The sequence below is a fragment of the Lepisosteus platostomus genome, unplaced genomic scaffold (assembly GCF_059453375.1).
Source record: "Lepisosteus platostomus isolate fLepPlt1 unplaced genomic scaffold, fLepPlt1.hap1 Scaffold_85_H1, whole genome shotgun sequence".
In the NCBI taxonomy this organism is placed as follows: domain Eukaryota; kingdom Metazoa; phylum Chordata; class Actinopteri; order Semionotiformes; family Lepisosteidae; genus Lepisosteus; species Lepisosteus platostomus.
In genome coordinates this window covers 3,664-19,962 of record NW_028291697.1, presented here as the reverse complement: position 1 = coordinate 19,962, position 16,299 = coordinate 3,664, and the positions used below count along the sequence as shown (strand labels likewise).

At 41.4% G+C, this 16,299-nt stretch overlaps 4 non-coding genes across 4 annotated transcripts; 2 read left to right on the top strand and 2 right to left on the bottom strand.

Annotated features, from left to right (window-relative positions):
- Positions 1-1,504: 1,504 nt before the first annotated feature.
- trnag-ucc (transfer RNA glycine (anticodon UCC)) lies at positions 1,505-1,576 on the top strand. The gene has a single exon. It is a non-coding gene; the product is annotated as a tRNA-Gly (tRNA).
- A 1,164-nt stretch (positions 1,577-2,740) lies between these two features.
- On the top strand, positions 2,741-2,814 carry trnak-cuu (transfer RNA lysine (anticodon CUU)). Its single transcript has one exon. It is a non-coding gene; the product is annotated as a tRNA-Lys (tRNA).
- A 7,481-nt stretch (positions 2,815-10,295) lies between these two features.
- trnai-aau (transfer RNA isoleucine (anticodon AAU)) lies at positions 10,296-10,369 on the bottom strand. Its single transcript has one exon. It is a non-coding gene; the product is annotated as a tRNA-Ile (tRNA).
- Positions 10,370-11,199: 830 nt separating this feature from the next.
- On the bottom strand, positions 11,200-11,271 carry trnag-ucc (transfer RNA glycine (anticodon UCC)). Its single transcript has one exon. It is a non-coding gene; the product is annotated as a tRNA-Gly (tRNA).
- Between the last annotated feature and the right edge of the window lie 5,028 nt (positions 11,272-16,299).

The following is a 16,299-nucleotide window of genomic DNA, read 5'->3' as shown; positions in this document are numbered from 1 at the left end:
TCGTGAGCATTCTCTGGTGGTAGGGGCTTTCAAGATGGCGCTCAGGTGGGAGGTAAAGTTTAGTGGTTGAGGAGTTTTTTTGAGTTTTTCATGACCTGAATGTTAATTTTTGCTTTTTTTGACTACTGAAAAATAAGGACTTAACAGTAGTTGTTTAAACTTCAGTTATAACTGAAAGAAAAAAAAACGATTTTTTTTAGGTTTAAGAATTTCGATATGAGTAACACTGGGAAAAGAAAAGAGAGTGCTGAGACTCAGCTGCCAGAGGAAGAGCCGGAGTCCCTGCCCAGCACACCTGTGAAAACCCCGGCAGCCAAGAGAGGAAGGGGCGACCTGACGCTGGAGGAGCTCCAGACCAACATCTTCAACATGATGGCACAGAGCATGGGTGAGCTGAAGGAAATGATTTGATCTAATACAGTCGCAATCGAAAGTCTTAAAAAGTCCATGGACTGTGTGTTTAAAGAGGTTGAAGACTTAAAGAGTGAAGTAAAAGTTCTTAAACAAGTAAATACCGAACAAGAAAAGCATATTAAAGAACTTGAATTGAAAGTGAACGATGTAGATAGATACCGTCAATGATGGAATTTAAAATTATTTGGAGTTAAAGAGGAACGTGATAAGGACCTTGTTGCAACAGTGAAGGGTATCTGTAAAAGGACCCTGCCGGACCAGGAGGCCGTAATATCGGCCATTGACTTTGTTCACAGGCTCGGGAGAGCGAACATGTCTGGGCAAGTGCGCCCCAGATCGATTATAATACAGTTCACCAAGAGGACGGCGAGGGACATGCTGTGGCGAGCGGCGAGGGGGAATGAGTATTTGAATGGGAACAAACTGAGGTTTGCAGAGGACCTGTCTGCCGTGGACAGGAGTACCAGGAACCAGCTGTGGCCCCAGGTTGAAGCTGCCAGAAGAGAGGGGAGGAGAGCCTACTTTGGGGGAGCGAGGGCCTTTGTGGACGGGAAGGAGATTTGCTCCCAGTGACTGCTCAGTTAATGATTATGTTTGGTTTTATTTGTTATACCAGTATATACTAGTGTTTCTTTAGTGTTAGTTTGGAATGGTGTAGTTAAGTGTTAAGGACTGTTATAGTTCTGGTTCTTTGAAAAACTCAATAGTTTAGACAGTCTTAGAGTTAGTTATTTGCTTTTGCGTATGTCTTTATCATGAATGCCAGAGGTACTCGAAATGTTGTTAAAAGAAAAACTGTGTGCTGAGTTTTATTTTTTACAGGAAACGCATGCATGTTGAAACTAAAGTTTATAAATAATTGAGAAATATTAAAGCAAGGAAAATATGATACGTGTAAAATATACAATTTGATCACATAATTACTTAATTACCTCTGGTAGTTAAATGCTTTTTTCTGCTGCATTTTTTTTCTCTTGTACATGACTCTGATCCTCTTGTTGTATTTGTATTTGTAAATTCTATATGTTTAATAAAAAAATTTTTTAAAAAAGCATTCTCTGGTGGTGTCCTGCAGGCTTCCTGTGGGCGTGCGTTGGTGGTATAGTGGTGAGCATAGCTGCCTTCCAAGCAGTTGACCCGGGTTCGATTCCCGGCCAACGCAGTGGCAAGTGTTTTCAAATGCTGTCATGAGCCTCGGATTGTGACTAGCAAAGCCTTTTGAAAGAGCTAAAGCACTGAAAAACGGAATTGAAGGAGAATCTTACAGGGGATTCTGAGCGGTGTCTGCATACACGCAGTCCAATACGGGTGCTGAAAGCTTGAGCTACTCTCAATGTCATGCTGGCTTTCCCCGGAGTAAATCTGTTACATTGAAAGAATGCTTCTCACAGGTTCAAAAAGGGACCCTTGTTAATTGGAGAAATCAATGATTTCGAATGAATTCTGTATGCTTTAAAAGACAGCTATACACAGAAAACATGCAGGACACTGCTCATGATGTTTCCCGAGCCGAAACACAGTGCGTTTTTTCAAGCCATCTGACAAAGCCCGCCCACTGAAAACTGCAGCAGATCGTGTAAAGACGTTCAACTTTGTAACTACTGCACGCACAGGAAGCAGAATAAATTCCTCTTTTCAAACTGTCAAAGGTTTGCTTTGCGAACGCTGCAGGACATCGCACAATCTCTTTTGAACAGGGACAAACGATTTCTTATGGGGCGCAGTAAGTACTGTTACTGTCACTGCTCGATACCGACGTTGGCCTACTATACCATGTTCAGCCACCGCTAGAAAATGTACGGCTCTAGCACCGGAGCAAACAGGAGGGCCGACGTCGAACAGGCACACGTGTCGGACATGGAGAGCGACGCGAACGAGATTCGAACCTATGCCTGCAGAGCACAATGGATTAGCAGTCCATCACCTTAACCACTCAGCCAACTTGTCGACGAAACTGGGCTGTCCGGATATGGGTTGGCGCGCTCGAGATGATCTTTTTCTTTTTTTTCCCTCGTACTCGAGGGTCATTTTCCTGTTCCACATGTGATTTCAACATTTTCCTTGGGAGATGTCAAGCCAGCAAGCCACTGCTGTGGTTCAGTGGCCAGTGTGGAGTTCAGTGGCCCTGTTGTACACAGAAAGCACATTGAGCTCCTTGGACATGAAAAGTTCCAGATAAAAGCCATTTGTCATCCTTTCTCTTGGTGTCGATGTTGCTATTGTATGTAAAGGTGGCAACTTGCTCAGCGAGCAGGCGGAGCACACACCGAATGCAGATGTGTCTGAGTGGTGTGTCCAAGTGGCTGCAAAAGGACGACACTCCGGGGGCGCCGTGGCTTAGTTGGTTAACGCGCTTGTCTCTTAAACAGGAGATCCTGGGTTTGAATCCCAGCGGTGTCTTCTTTGTTGTGTCTTCTCGAACAGAACTGGTCCTTACAGACAACCGCCTACGGCTAGACTTAATTAAATGCAAGTATTCATTTCCTGTCTTTAACGCGACTTGTTTTTCTTAAAATGGATGCAACTTGCAAAACATGAAATACAAGCCTTGCTAATCAGCGCTAGCGGCTGGCAAAAAAAAAAAAGAAGTCAGCAATTTTTTTTTCTTTAACCTTAACCCTGCTAACGGAGAAGAGTTAAACGACCGAGTCTATGCAGCTTAAACGGTGCGCAAGTCGGGTTCTTAGCTGAAAGGGTGGTAAATCACGCTCACCCCAGTCCTTAATCTTTTAAAGAGGACACAAAATTGAACCTAGTCGCCACATCACATACATCGTGTTCAATGATAAAAAGGTAACATCTATCCTCGCTCCAGAGTAAATCTAACGTTGAGGGCATCTTTTTTTTCACTTTACCGTGAGTCAGGCTCGGCTGCACAGAGGAGAGAGCAGAGCAATGAGGTCACAGGGACAGGGGAGTCACACGGTGGCGGTTTGAATAAGCGGAAGATCACTGAGGGATCCACAGTATGTGGACCCTCCGTTCGCCATCAGTCCGCACTCCGGACTCTGAATCCTGTCATCCGAGTTAAGATCTCGGCGGAACCTGAGGCGCAGTTCCTTCTTAAAACGTAAACTGGTGAGCATTTCTAGAATCGCACTTGTATAGATGCAGCCTTTAATGTGTTGCTAGGTTAAAATTGATGACTTCTTGTATTTCAGTAGGCAACTGCCCTCTTGATTTTGGATTTAATTTCTTTATTACAGGGGCGCTTTTATGAAGACAGAGTCATGTTCAGGTACTTTGCTTGATGGAGGAAGCTCATTTCGGACTCTGCTCACCTGGAAAGGTCTGCTGTACTACTACAAGAGAGAAGTAGAGTCTGGAAGAAGGGACAATTTTATGATGCTTTGGAAGATAATGTTTTTTTTTTCTAATACTGAAAATGAAAAGTAGTTGTTTCTATATGGACTCAGTCTTTGGAATTTGTATATTTATATATTTCAGTGAACCCTCAGCCATTCCTTCTGTATTGTAATTCAATTTCTCTTTTAAAATTCCTTCCCCACTTCTAGGACCTGCAGTTGCTGAACTCCACAATGGCTTCTATTGGAAAGTCTGTGACTGAGACCAAGTAAGTGTTCACTTTTTTATGAAACCATTATTTATTTTGGAGCAATGAGCAATTCTTATATAAATGCAATAAAATCATTATGCTCAAACTATGAGAGAGAATTTTAAGGATAATTTAAGAAATCAGTCTTTGCTTGTTTCTATACACAGATGGTATTATTTATTTTCAAAGGAAACCCGCGAGGATTCCCCTGGTGTGCAAGATGTGCCTGAATACTTTTGATCAGCTTCCTGCTCACTTGAAGAGGGTGTGTATGAAGCACGCCAAGGCAGAAGAGATCAGGATGGCCTCTCAACAGGCGAGGGAGGACATGATGAATCACCTGAAGAACGGGGTCATCGTGGATTACCACAGAATAGAGATCAAAGGACACTTTGTGGGCTTGAAATACAAAGAAAATCATGTTCTATGGTACAAGATAAATACAAAACTTAGGCTTTTTTTTAATTAGATTTATTTATAAAGCATAAGCAATCATTTATTACATTAATATATGTGAAAATAACATTTTAGTATCATACGTTTAGTATATTTAGTCCCTAATGCTGAAAGAAATGATCATAGAACATGACATCTAACCTTACCTGCGGTGTTTTTAATCCCTATTGCTCAATGCACGGTGAAAGCATTGCATACATATGTCTGACAATAAGGAATGGGCCCCTGAGACAGTCATTTGCCTGTTTCACAAATGATCGTATTTTACTAGAGATTCTGTTTGGGATTCAGATGTGCATTCGGACAGCAATCCCTTTCAAGAAATGATACGTTCTGGATGAGGTCAAAGGTGCTGGAACACTGTATTTAGGATGTGTTTGCAGAGACTGTGTGTCTCCTGCTTCAACGCAATGATAAATAGATGTGCTCCTGTAATTCATTGGTACATGCCCAGGGCAGTAAGCAGTCTGAGGATTTATTTCCAGAAGGCATAGAACAGTGAAGCAGTGAAGTAGTGCAACACACTGGATCATTATATTATTAGAATCTATTCTACTTAAATTATTACATTATACACAATTTGAGTTCATTTTAAAAAGTAAAAGGTAATGAAAGGAATGCATTTTCGTAAGAAAGATAATACCGATATGCATGTGATAATCTTCCTTATATCATGTAGTGCGTCATTTGGACACTTTGTGGGATTGAAATACAAAGAAAATCATGTTCTATGGTACAAGATAAATACAAAACTTAAGCTTTTATTTTAATTAGATTTGTTTATAAAGCATAAGCAATCATTTATTACATCGCTTCTTGAATTAAATCTTTTGACAAGAGGTAAGACTTCTATTTTACATTTAAACCCATGTTTAGCTGTGTTTTTTAGATTTAACTGAACCAATTTCTGTGTGTGATAATGTCCTTGAATTCTGAAAACATCACACTAAATTACATGATATAAAACAGCTAATGTTTCTAGAGATAAAGTTTCTGGGATGCTTCTAATTACTTTTTATTACCAGGGACAGTTTAATTCACCTTGTACAGTACTGAAAGACCAAGATGCTTTTTTCTAAAGTTATTTAACATTTTATAGAACTTTGTCTACTATGGCAACATGATGAGCTTGGTGAAACTTGGAAAAATACTGCTTGGCCACTTATCTTAAGATAAAGATAGGATAAAGGTTTATCTTTTGCACCTACCTGACCCCCAGGGAAGGCCAATGCTTTCTAAGTTGATGGTTCCCTACAGTAGACTGTACCTTATCTTCAAAGGTAATGTATATTGACCCAAATCAGTTTTGGAATCCAATCTACTGACGAGATGGAGCCTATCCTTTTTTCAGGATTTTAGCATCATACGTTTGGTATATTTAGTCCCTAATGATGAAAGAAATGATCATAGAACATTTGGACACTTTGTGGGATTGAAATACAAAGAAAATCATGTTCTATGGTACAAGATAAATACAAAACTTAAGCTTTTATTTTAATTAGATTTGTTTATAAAGCATAAGCAATCATTTATTATATTAATATATGTGTGTAGCGGCGAGGCTTATTAATAAGGCAGAATTAAGTGTTCTGAGCCTTCCCAAATGAGGCCCCATTTCTCTGTTCATCTCTGTGGTGCAGCCACAGAGAGACTATTCATGCAGGGTGATTTAAGGTCCTAGGACAGCTCCCAAAGGGGGATGCACTTAGCTAAGCCTGGCTATCATGATCAATGGTCATCCATTGGCGCCTATCTGTCTAGGGAGTGCCAGTTGGACATCTGGACTGCATTACTAAGTGTCAGGACTAAGTGACTCATATCTCACCTTGATCAATCAATCAGGGACTGGTAGGGCCGAGTAACCCACGTGGGACTCTGATGCCCATGGAACTTTCAGCCAATCAATGAGCTGAAGTTCCTCCAGGTAAAAACAGGCAACACAGAGAGCCTGTGAGATTCAGTAAGATTCAGAAGGGAGGATTCAGAGGATTCTGTGGACAATTCTAAAGGGAATTCAAAGGAGAATTCCAGGGCAGGACGGCCCAGGAGCAGAAGGCTCCCAAGGGCAGGACATTCTCGCAGCGCGCATCCTGACCATCCTGAGACTCAGCCCGGACAACCACGGAACGGCCAGTGTGTCCGAGTGCCAGAACTTTCCTTTGTTCTAAGAGTCTAGAGCGGAGGTTGCCAGAGAATAACCAGAGGATCCACCCGAGGTTAGCACCAGCAGCAGGCCTCGTGAACAGGTCGGAACTGTGGACAGCTGAATCACTATTCAGAACTAGCTCTTCATCAGAAACGAACCGGTCCTCTTCCTGACTTGCTCGGACCCACAGTCATCTTTTCTCCTGTGCACAAACTTTGCTAGTTAAAGCCAACACTAACTAGCCAGTCAGTGAGCATCAGCAGCGCACCGTCGCAAGCCGCACAGCACAGCCTGGCACGGAGCCAGAGAGCGCGGATTGGACAGCAACAGCCTGCAACTGTTTCTTTGTGCCCGCAGGAAGATCTGAATCCCCAAAGATTGGATGAGTATTCAACTTCAATGCATTACAGCTCGAGAATTCAATTGTTATCCCAACCAGTTGATATCAATTTAATTCCTAAGAGTTATGTACTTGTTTGAGTATCTAATGTAGAAGTTATAACCAAGTTCATTAACGAAACGGTCTTAATGAATGATATACTGAACGTATGTCCTCTTGATATGTGTAACACTTCGTAACTGACTGAATATATATCTTTTGTATTCTGATAACCCTCTCGATAAGATCTGTTAGGTTTACATGCATATTTTATGTATTAATAAATGTATCCTCGTGTATTAGTACCTGTGTGTGCGCGTTGTTTGAGTTATGTCACATGGTTGGATTCTAAAGCCATCAAAAGAATCAACTTTGTGATTTACTGCTACAATTAATAATTGTCTCAGTAAATGCCCAAACTCTACAGAACTGGTGCCTTCAGAGAGCCACTACATTTAATTTTGCTATGGCAACATTACATATTTGGCGTCCCTGAGCCGGTTTTCTTACATGTGAAAATAACATTTTAGCATCATATTATTACATACAGGTCTCTAGCTTCAACACAGTGATATATATATATACTCAGTGATTTATTGGTACATGCCCAGGTCAATAATCAGAATGAGGATTTATTTCCAGACGGGCTACAGGTAGTGTTGTGAAATACTTCAACACACTGGATCGCAGATTTAGACCCCCTGCACTCTTACTCCTTAAAAACCAAAGAAATGAAGATATGTAGCAATCACATTGCAACAGGGCTGACAGTGACTTAATGCTTATACTAGTGGACTTCTGGTACCTTTAGGGTACGGTGTTCCCTGAAGGGCTCTCAAACCCCGCATTTCAGATGCCTAGCTGTTTCGCTGATGTGTTGCACCTCAGAATCACTTTTAAACCTTACCTCTGGTATCTTTAATCCCTATTGCTCAACGCATGGTGAAAGTATTGCATAAATGTGTCTGAAAATGAGCAATGGGCACCTGAGAGACTCATTTGCCTGTTTCACAAATGATCATATTTGACTAGAGATTCTGTTTGGGATTCAGTTGTGCATTCTGACAGCAATCGCTTTCAAAAAACGATACATTCTGGATGAGGTCAAGGTGCAGGAACACTGTATTTAGGATGTGTTTGCACTTATTCTGTGTCTCTAGCTTCAACACAGCGATATATGTATATGCTCACTGATTTTTTGGTACATGCCCAGGGCAATAATCATTATGAGGATTTATTTCCTGATGTGCTAGGGGTAGTGTTGTGAAATACTTCAACACACTGGATCGCAGGTTTAAACCGCCTGCACTCTTACTCCTTAAAAACCAACAAATGCAGATATGTAGCAATCATATTGTAGCTGACACTCATTTGCCTGTTTCACAAATGATCATATTTTACTAGAGATTCTGTTTGGGATCCGGATGTGCATTCTGACAGCAATCTCCTTATCGCGGCTTTGCCCTTCTTGCCTCTTTGGACAATATCTCCATCTTGTGGTCATTGTTGGTAATGTCTAGACAACATCTCCATCTTATGGTCGTTGTTGGTAATGTCTTCTTATGCCCTTTTTTATTTTAATTCTCTATTAGTTGATTCTAGAATCTCTACAATGGAGATGAAAACATCAGTTTTATAGCAGACAATATGACATTATTTATAGTCCAATTAGAAACTTATTACCCTGTTTTTAACATAATAACAAATTAAAATTGATTAAAACTAAGTTTGGAACACCAGGGAACATAACAAATGATTTTTAGGAAAACCATGAGGTTCTCTGTGTCCAATGCCTGCAAGGGGAGAAAGCTAGAATCCTTTGATTTTTTCAAAATTTGAAAATAAACATCATATAACAACAGCTTTCATTCCTAGGAGTGAAAAATAACCATTTTTGAAGACATAGTAGTTTCTAAAACACTACAATAAAGTTAAAAACATCAGTTTTATATTACATTATTTTTAGTGAAATTAGTCATTTTTTGCACTATTTTTAATAAAATATCTAATTAAAAGTGATTAAAATTAAGTTTGGAACAACAAGGAACACAAAAAAAAAAGATTTTTAGGAAAACCATGAGGTCCTCTGTGCCCGATGCCTGCAAGGGGAGAAAGCTAGAATCCTAAAAAAAAGTTATCAATTCTAGAGCCTAAGAGGAAAACAAGACAAATGTATATCTCCAAATAATTTTATGTGCTTCAGAAGAGCCCAGGAAAGTTTTTTGCATACATGAAACCACGCCCGTTTGCACATAAGCAGACATGGTTGCACACACGACTGCATGAAAGCACACGTGCATGCGAAGTCATCCTGTTGAGCATTTGAAAAGCCGCACCACGCCGCACTTGAAATAGCTCTTACATTAGTGGTAGACGCAGGAATCGCCTTTTTATTTACGCTCTTACCAACGCGATGGAAAGCAAAACAAAGCAAAGCAGAGCAAAACAAAACGAACAAACGAAAACCCTCACGTCCCGCACTTGCATATAACGCCGTTACGTGCCCAAGCGGTATTGTACGTCATCCTAGCACTGCACCCCGGGGCGTAAGGTATATGGGAACGAGCACACGCCACGAATCGTCTCGAATCACTCCCTACAGCTGTAAGGCGCCTTGAAGCGTGCACCCCCAACATTCTTCTTTGCGCATCTGTGAAAGGTAAACTCTTGAGCAAACTCTGAACCAGCTCTAATGAAACTAATCTGATTAGACGTTACTTTGACTCATCTTTTTACTCTCAGTGCTGGATTGCTCAAACTCCAGCTAGGGTTAGGTTTAACATTCCCACGCTACTTAGACACTTTGTTTACGCTCAGTGCTGGATTTTGGGAACTTCAGGACTTCAGTGGGAATTTTCTCCTTTCTGTCAATTCTGTTTTGTTTTGGAGACTCTTGGCTGCCTATATTGTACAGTGCAGCGTGAAGGAAACATTTTCCAAAACTGTGTCAGCTCAAAAGTTGTAAGAAAACCTCTCCAGCTGCTTTACCTCTCTTCATTTTTGTCATTTAATGTGACAATCGATGTATAACTGGAGCCTCACATATGCAAATGGTGAGGCTCCAGTTCGACACCACTTTACAGTATATGACAAAAGCATGGCAGACTGTGCCGGACCAGCTGGTAACTTCCGCTTATTTTGACCATATTAAACATTGGAAATCTTCCCACTTGCATTTGTGACACTTGATTTTGGCTCCACCTAAGACACTCTTAAATCTTCAAACACTTTTCTCTTCTCCCGCAACACTCTTGTCTGTCGGCACTGTGTGGCAGCGTTGCAGGACAACCCATCTCACCACGGAAAGGAACCTAACAGCTTTGGTAAGAGAGGAGAAAAGGACATGGCCCGTACGGGGCTCGAACCCGCGACCTTGGCGTTATTAGCACCACGCTCTAACCAACTGAGCTAACCGGCCTCGTGACAGTGCCCCTCTCTGTGCTGCAAAAAATCGAACTCAGGGAATTTCTTTTGTCCTCCTTTGAATAGAAAGCCGTGTAATTCAGTGTACGGGCTTTCTCATGCAGTTTCATGGTTTCACAGCATTATTCAGCTGATTTTAAATGTACCTAAAGGAGAAACATTATTGAAGACCATCAATTACCAAGAGCTTTTGTCAAAGGTTTTGGTGGTCATTTTTAATGACCACAGAGCACTATGACCTCGGTTTTACATCTCATCCAAAAGACAGCGCCCTTTTACAACACAGCTTCTCCGTCACTATATTGGGAGATTGGGACCCGCACAGACCTCAGGGTGAGCGCCTCCCCGCTGGCCCCATTAACACCACTTCCAGCTGGAAGCTTTGTTTTTCCCTGTAGCTCACCCTCATCCAGGTACTGACCTGGCTCACACCTGCTTAGCTTCAGTGGGTTTTCAGTTGCGAGTTGCAAAAGTTGGGATGCAAGTGATGGAGCCGTTCGCTGCAAAAGCCACTGCATTGGCCAGGAATCGAAACCAAGCCTCCTGCGTGGCAGGCGAGAGTTCTAACAATGAACCACCAATGCTCAATGCCTGTACCTTCAAAAAAGACGCTTTTTTGGTGCTGTGTGCAAAAAGCGTCGACATCTACTTCCAGCTGCAAAATGCCATCCGCGGACGCTGTGAATTTATTTATTTAGACACCGCTCAGAATCCCCTGTAAGATTCTCCTTCAATTCCGTTTTGCAGTGCTTTAGCTCTTTCAAAAGGCTTCGCTTTGCTAGTCACAATCCAAGGCTTGTGACAGCATTTGAAAACACTTGCCACTGCGTTGGCCGGGAATCGAACCCGGGTCAACTGCTTGGAAGGTAGCTATGCTCACCACTATACCACCAACACATGCCCGGGGGAGCCCTCCAGGACACCACCAGAGAATGCTCACGATTTCAGAAGCTGTCTCCGGGACGTGCTGATTCCACACATCCTGAATAAATCATGTTATTGTTAGTTGCTGTAGCTAGACGTTCAAATGAGTTTCATGGCCAGATGGACTGTTTCCTCAAGTGGTATAGTATTGCAGTAAGACAGCACGATGCCTGCAAGACTATGTCACGCTAAACGCCACAGATTGTGTTTGTCCGTTCGTGTCAGTCGTCCTGCAGCCACGGGAAGTGGGACACAAACATGCTGCAATGCTTTCAAGTCATTAGGATTTGTTTTTGCAACATCCGAGAAGAGTACTTGTGGCTTGAATGTGACTGAGCAAGGTGTTTAAAGACAGAGACTGAAAACTGTTAAAGGATGAGTCAAAGTAATGTCTAATCGGATTAGTTTCCTTAGAGCTGGTTCAGAGTCTGCTCAAGAGTTTACCTTTCACAGATGCGCAAAGAAGAATGTTGGGGGTGCACGCTTCAAGGCGCCTTACAGCTGTAGGGAGTGATTTCAGACGATTCGTGGCGTGTGCTCATTCCCATATACCGTACGCCCCGGGGTGCAGTGCTAGGATGACGTACAATACCGCTTGGGCACGTAACGGCGTTATATGCAAGTGCGGGACGTGAGGGTTTTGCGTTTGTTCGTTTTGTTTTGCTCTGCTTTGCTTTGTTTTGCTTTCCATCGCGTTGGTAAGAGCATAAATAAAAAGGCGATTCCTGTGTCGACCACTAATGTAAGAGCTATTTCAAGTGCGGCGTGGTGCGGCTTTTCAAATGCTCAACAGAATGATTTTGCATGCACACGTGCTTTCATGCAGTCGTGTGTGCAACCATGTCTGCTTACGTGCAAACGGGCGTGGTTTCATGTATGCAAAAAACTTTCCTGGGCTCTTCTGAAGCACATAAAATTATTTGGAGATATACATTTGTCTTATTTTCCTCTTAGGCTCTAGAATTGATAACTTTTTTTTCATTTTTGGCATTTTTCATCATTTTCCAGAAAGTGGTTGCAAGCCCGATAACATGCGAAGAAACTTCAGGATTCGGGGATCAGTCAATGGATTTTCTTCAAAGTTGGATTTTTGCACTCTGTGGACCAAGAGATGTTGTTCTATAATGTTTTTTTTTTCAAATTTAAAAATATCATTTTTTCATGGAGCTTTGAATGGGATGGATTCACCCTCCTTTAGCCAGGACAGAGCTCCAGGAGCCTGGGTAGGATTCTAGCTTTCTCCCCTTGCAGGCACCTGGCACAGAAGACAATATTTTTTTTCCTTAAAATCTTTTTTTTTTGTGTTCCTTGTTGTTCCAAACTTAATTTTAATCACTTTTAATTAGAGATTTTATTAAAAATAGTGCAATAAATGACTAATTTCACAAAAATTAATGTAATATAAAACGGATGTTTTCAACTTTATTGTAGTGTTTTAGAAACTAATATGTCTTCAAAAATGGTTGTTTTTCACTCCTATGAATGAAAACTGTTGTTATATGATGTTTTTTTTTTCAAATTTTAAATGATCATTTTTTCATGGAGCTTTGAAGGGGATGGATTCACCCTCCTTTAGCCAGGACAGAGCTCCAGGAGCCTGGGTAGGATTCTAGCTTTCTCCCCTTGCAGGCACCTGGCACAGAAGACATCATTTTTTTCCTTAAAATCTTTTTTTTTGTGTTCCTTGTTGCTCCAAACTTAATTCTATTCACTTTTAATTAGAGATTATATTAAAAATAGTGCAATAAATGACTAATTTCACTAAAAATACTAAAAGTAATATAAAACGGATGTTTTTAACTTTATTGTAGTGTTTTAGAAACTAATATGTCTTCAAAAATGGTTATTTTTCACTCCTAGGAATGAAAGCTGTTGTTATATGATGTTTATTTTCAAATTTTGAAAAAGCAAAGGATTCTAGCTTTCTCCCCTTGCAGGCATCGGACACAGAGAACCTCATGGTTTTCCTAAAAATCATTTTTTATGTTCCCTGGTGTTCCAAACTTAGTTTTAATCAATTTTAATTTGTTATGTTACAAACAGGGTAATAAAGTCTTAATTGGACTATAACTAATGTCATATTGTCTGCTACAAAACTGATATTTTCAGCTCTATTGTAGAGATTCTAGAATCAACTAATAAAGAATTGAAATAAAAAAAGGGCATAAGAAGACATTACCAACAACGACCACATGATGGAGATATTGTCTAGACATTACCAACAACGACCAGAAGATGGAGATATTGTCTAGACATTACCAACAACGACCACAAGATGGAGATATTTTCCAAAGAGGCAAGAGGGGCAAAGCTGCGATAAGGTAAAATCATTTTTTGAAAGAGATTGTTGTCAGAATGCACATCCGTATCCCAAACAGAATCTCTAGTAAAATATGATCATTTGTGAAACAGGCAAATGAGTGTCAGCTACAATATGATTGCTACATATCTGCATTTGTTGGTATTTAAGGAGTAAGAGTGCAGGTTTAAACCTGCGATCCAGTGTGTTGAAGAATTTCACAACACTACCTCTAGCACATATGGAAATAAATCCTCATAATGATTATTGCCCTGGGCATGAACCAAAAAATCAGTGAGCATATATATATATATCACTGGGTTGAAGCTAGAAACACAGAATAACTGCAAACACATCCTAAATACAGTGTTCCAGCACCTTTGACCTCATCCAGAACGTATCATTTCTTGAAAGGGATTGCTGTCCGAATGCACATCTGAATCCCAAACAGAATCTCTAGTAAAATACGATCATTTGTGAAACAGGCAAATGACTGTCTCAGGGGCCCTTTTCTCATTGTCAGACACATGTATGCAATGCTTTCACTGTGCATTGAGCAATAGGGATCAAAAACACCGCAGGTAAGGTTAGAAGTCATGTTCTATGATCATTTCTTTCAGCATTAGGGACTAAATATACTAAACTTATGATGCTAAAATGTTATTTTTACATATATTAATGTAATAAATGATTGCTTATGCTTTATAAACAAATTTGATTATAATAAAAGCTTAAGTTTTGTATTTATCTTGTACCATAGAACATGATTTTCTTTGTATTTCAAGCCCACAAAGTGTCCAAATGATGCACCTTTGACCTCATCCAGAACGTATCATTTCTTGAAAGGGATTGCTGTCCGAATGCACATCTGAATCCCAAACAGAATCTCTAGTAAAATACGATCATTTGTGAAACAGGCAAATGACTGTCTCAGGGGCCCATTTCTCATTGTCAGACACATGTATGCAATGCTTTCACTGTGCATTGAGCAATAGGGATCAAAAACAGAATGGAAACAGACATGGAAACCAACGAGGATGGGATTTGAACACATGCGTGCAAAGCACAATGGATTAGCAATCCATCGCCTTAACCACTCGGCCACCTCGTTAACAAAACTGGGCTGTCCCAACTGGGTTGGCGCGCTCCAGATGATCTTTTTCTTTTTTTTCCCTCGTACTCGAGGGTCATTTTCCTGTTCCACATGCGATTTCAACATTTTCCTTGGGAGATGTCAAGCCAGCAAGCCACTGCTGTGGTTCAGTGGCCAGCGTGGAGTTCAGTGGCCCTGTTGTACACAGAAAGCACATTGAGCTCCTTGGACATGAAAAGTTCCAGATAAAAGCCATTTGTCATCCTTTCTCTTGGTGTCGATGTTGCTATTGTATGTAAAGGTGGCAACTTGCTCAGCGAGCAGGCGGAGCACACACCGAATGCAGATGTGTCTGAGTGGTGTGTCCAAGTGGCTGCAAAAGGACAGCACTCCCGGGGTGCTGTGGCTTAGTTGGTTAAAGCGCCTGCCTAGTAAACAGGAGGCCCTGGGTCTGAATCCCAGTGGATAACCACCTACGGCTAGACTTAATTAAATGCAAGTATTCATTTCCTGTCTTTAACACGACTTGTTTTTCTTAAAATGGATGCAACTTGCAAAACATGAAATACAAACCTTGCTAATCAGCGCTAGCAGCTGGCAAAAAAAAAAGAAGTCAGCAATGTTTTTTTTCTTTAACCTTAACCCTGCTAATGGAGAAGAGTTAAACGACCGAGTCTATGCAGCTTAAACGGTGCGCACGTCGGGTTCTTAGCTGAAAGGGTGGTAAATCACGCTCACCCCAGTCCTTAATCTTTTAAAGAGGATACAAAATTGAACCTAGTCGCCACATCACATACATCCTGTTCAATGATAAAAAGGTAACATCTATCCTCGCTCCAGAGTAAATCTCACGTTGAGGGCATATTTTTTTTCACTTTACCGTGAATCGGGCTCGGCTGCACAGAGGAGAGAGCAGAGCAATGTGGTCACGGGGACAGGGGAGTCACACGCTGGCTGTTTGAACACGCGGAAGATCACTGAGGGATCCACAGTATATGGACCCTCCGTGCGCAATCAGTCCGCACTCCGGACTCTGAATCCTGCCATCCGAGTTAAGATCTCGGCAGAACCTGAAGCGCAGTTCCTTCTTAAAACGTAATCTGGTGAGCATTTCTAGAATCGTACTTGTATAGATGCAGCCTTTAATGTGTTGCTAGGTTAAAATTGATGACTTCTTGTATTTCAGTAGGCAACTGCCCTCTTGATTTTGGATTTAATTTCTTTATTACAGTGGCGCTTTTATGAAGCCAAGGGACCAGGGAGCTGCCCCAGTACTGGGATGGCCAGTTCGAAATCATAGAAACTATTGTCAATTCCAGTCCCATGTCAGTGCGAGCAGGGATTTTGACATCTTGTTTTGCTATGTTCTGCACCAACAGGCAGGTGGCTCAGCCATTCCGTTCCAGTCTGGGGGTACAACAGACTGCTAGGTTCAGTCTGATAAACTGAGCTGATGGTTGGAAGAAAACCATCTCAGCGTCCATTCTCTGTCCCTTCTTTAGGACAAGGCGTACCGGAAACCCTGCTGTTGACGCAGGAACGATCAGGTCCGATTCGTTTACTACCTGGCAGGCCTGAGGAATCGTCTGACCTGACCGAATGTTCTCGG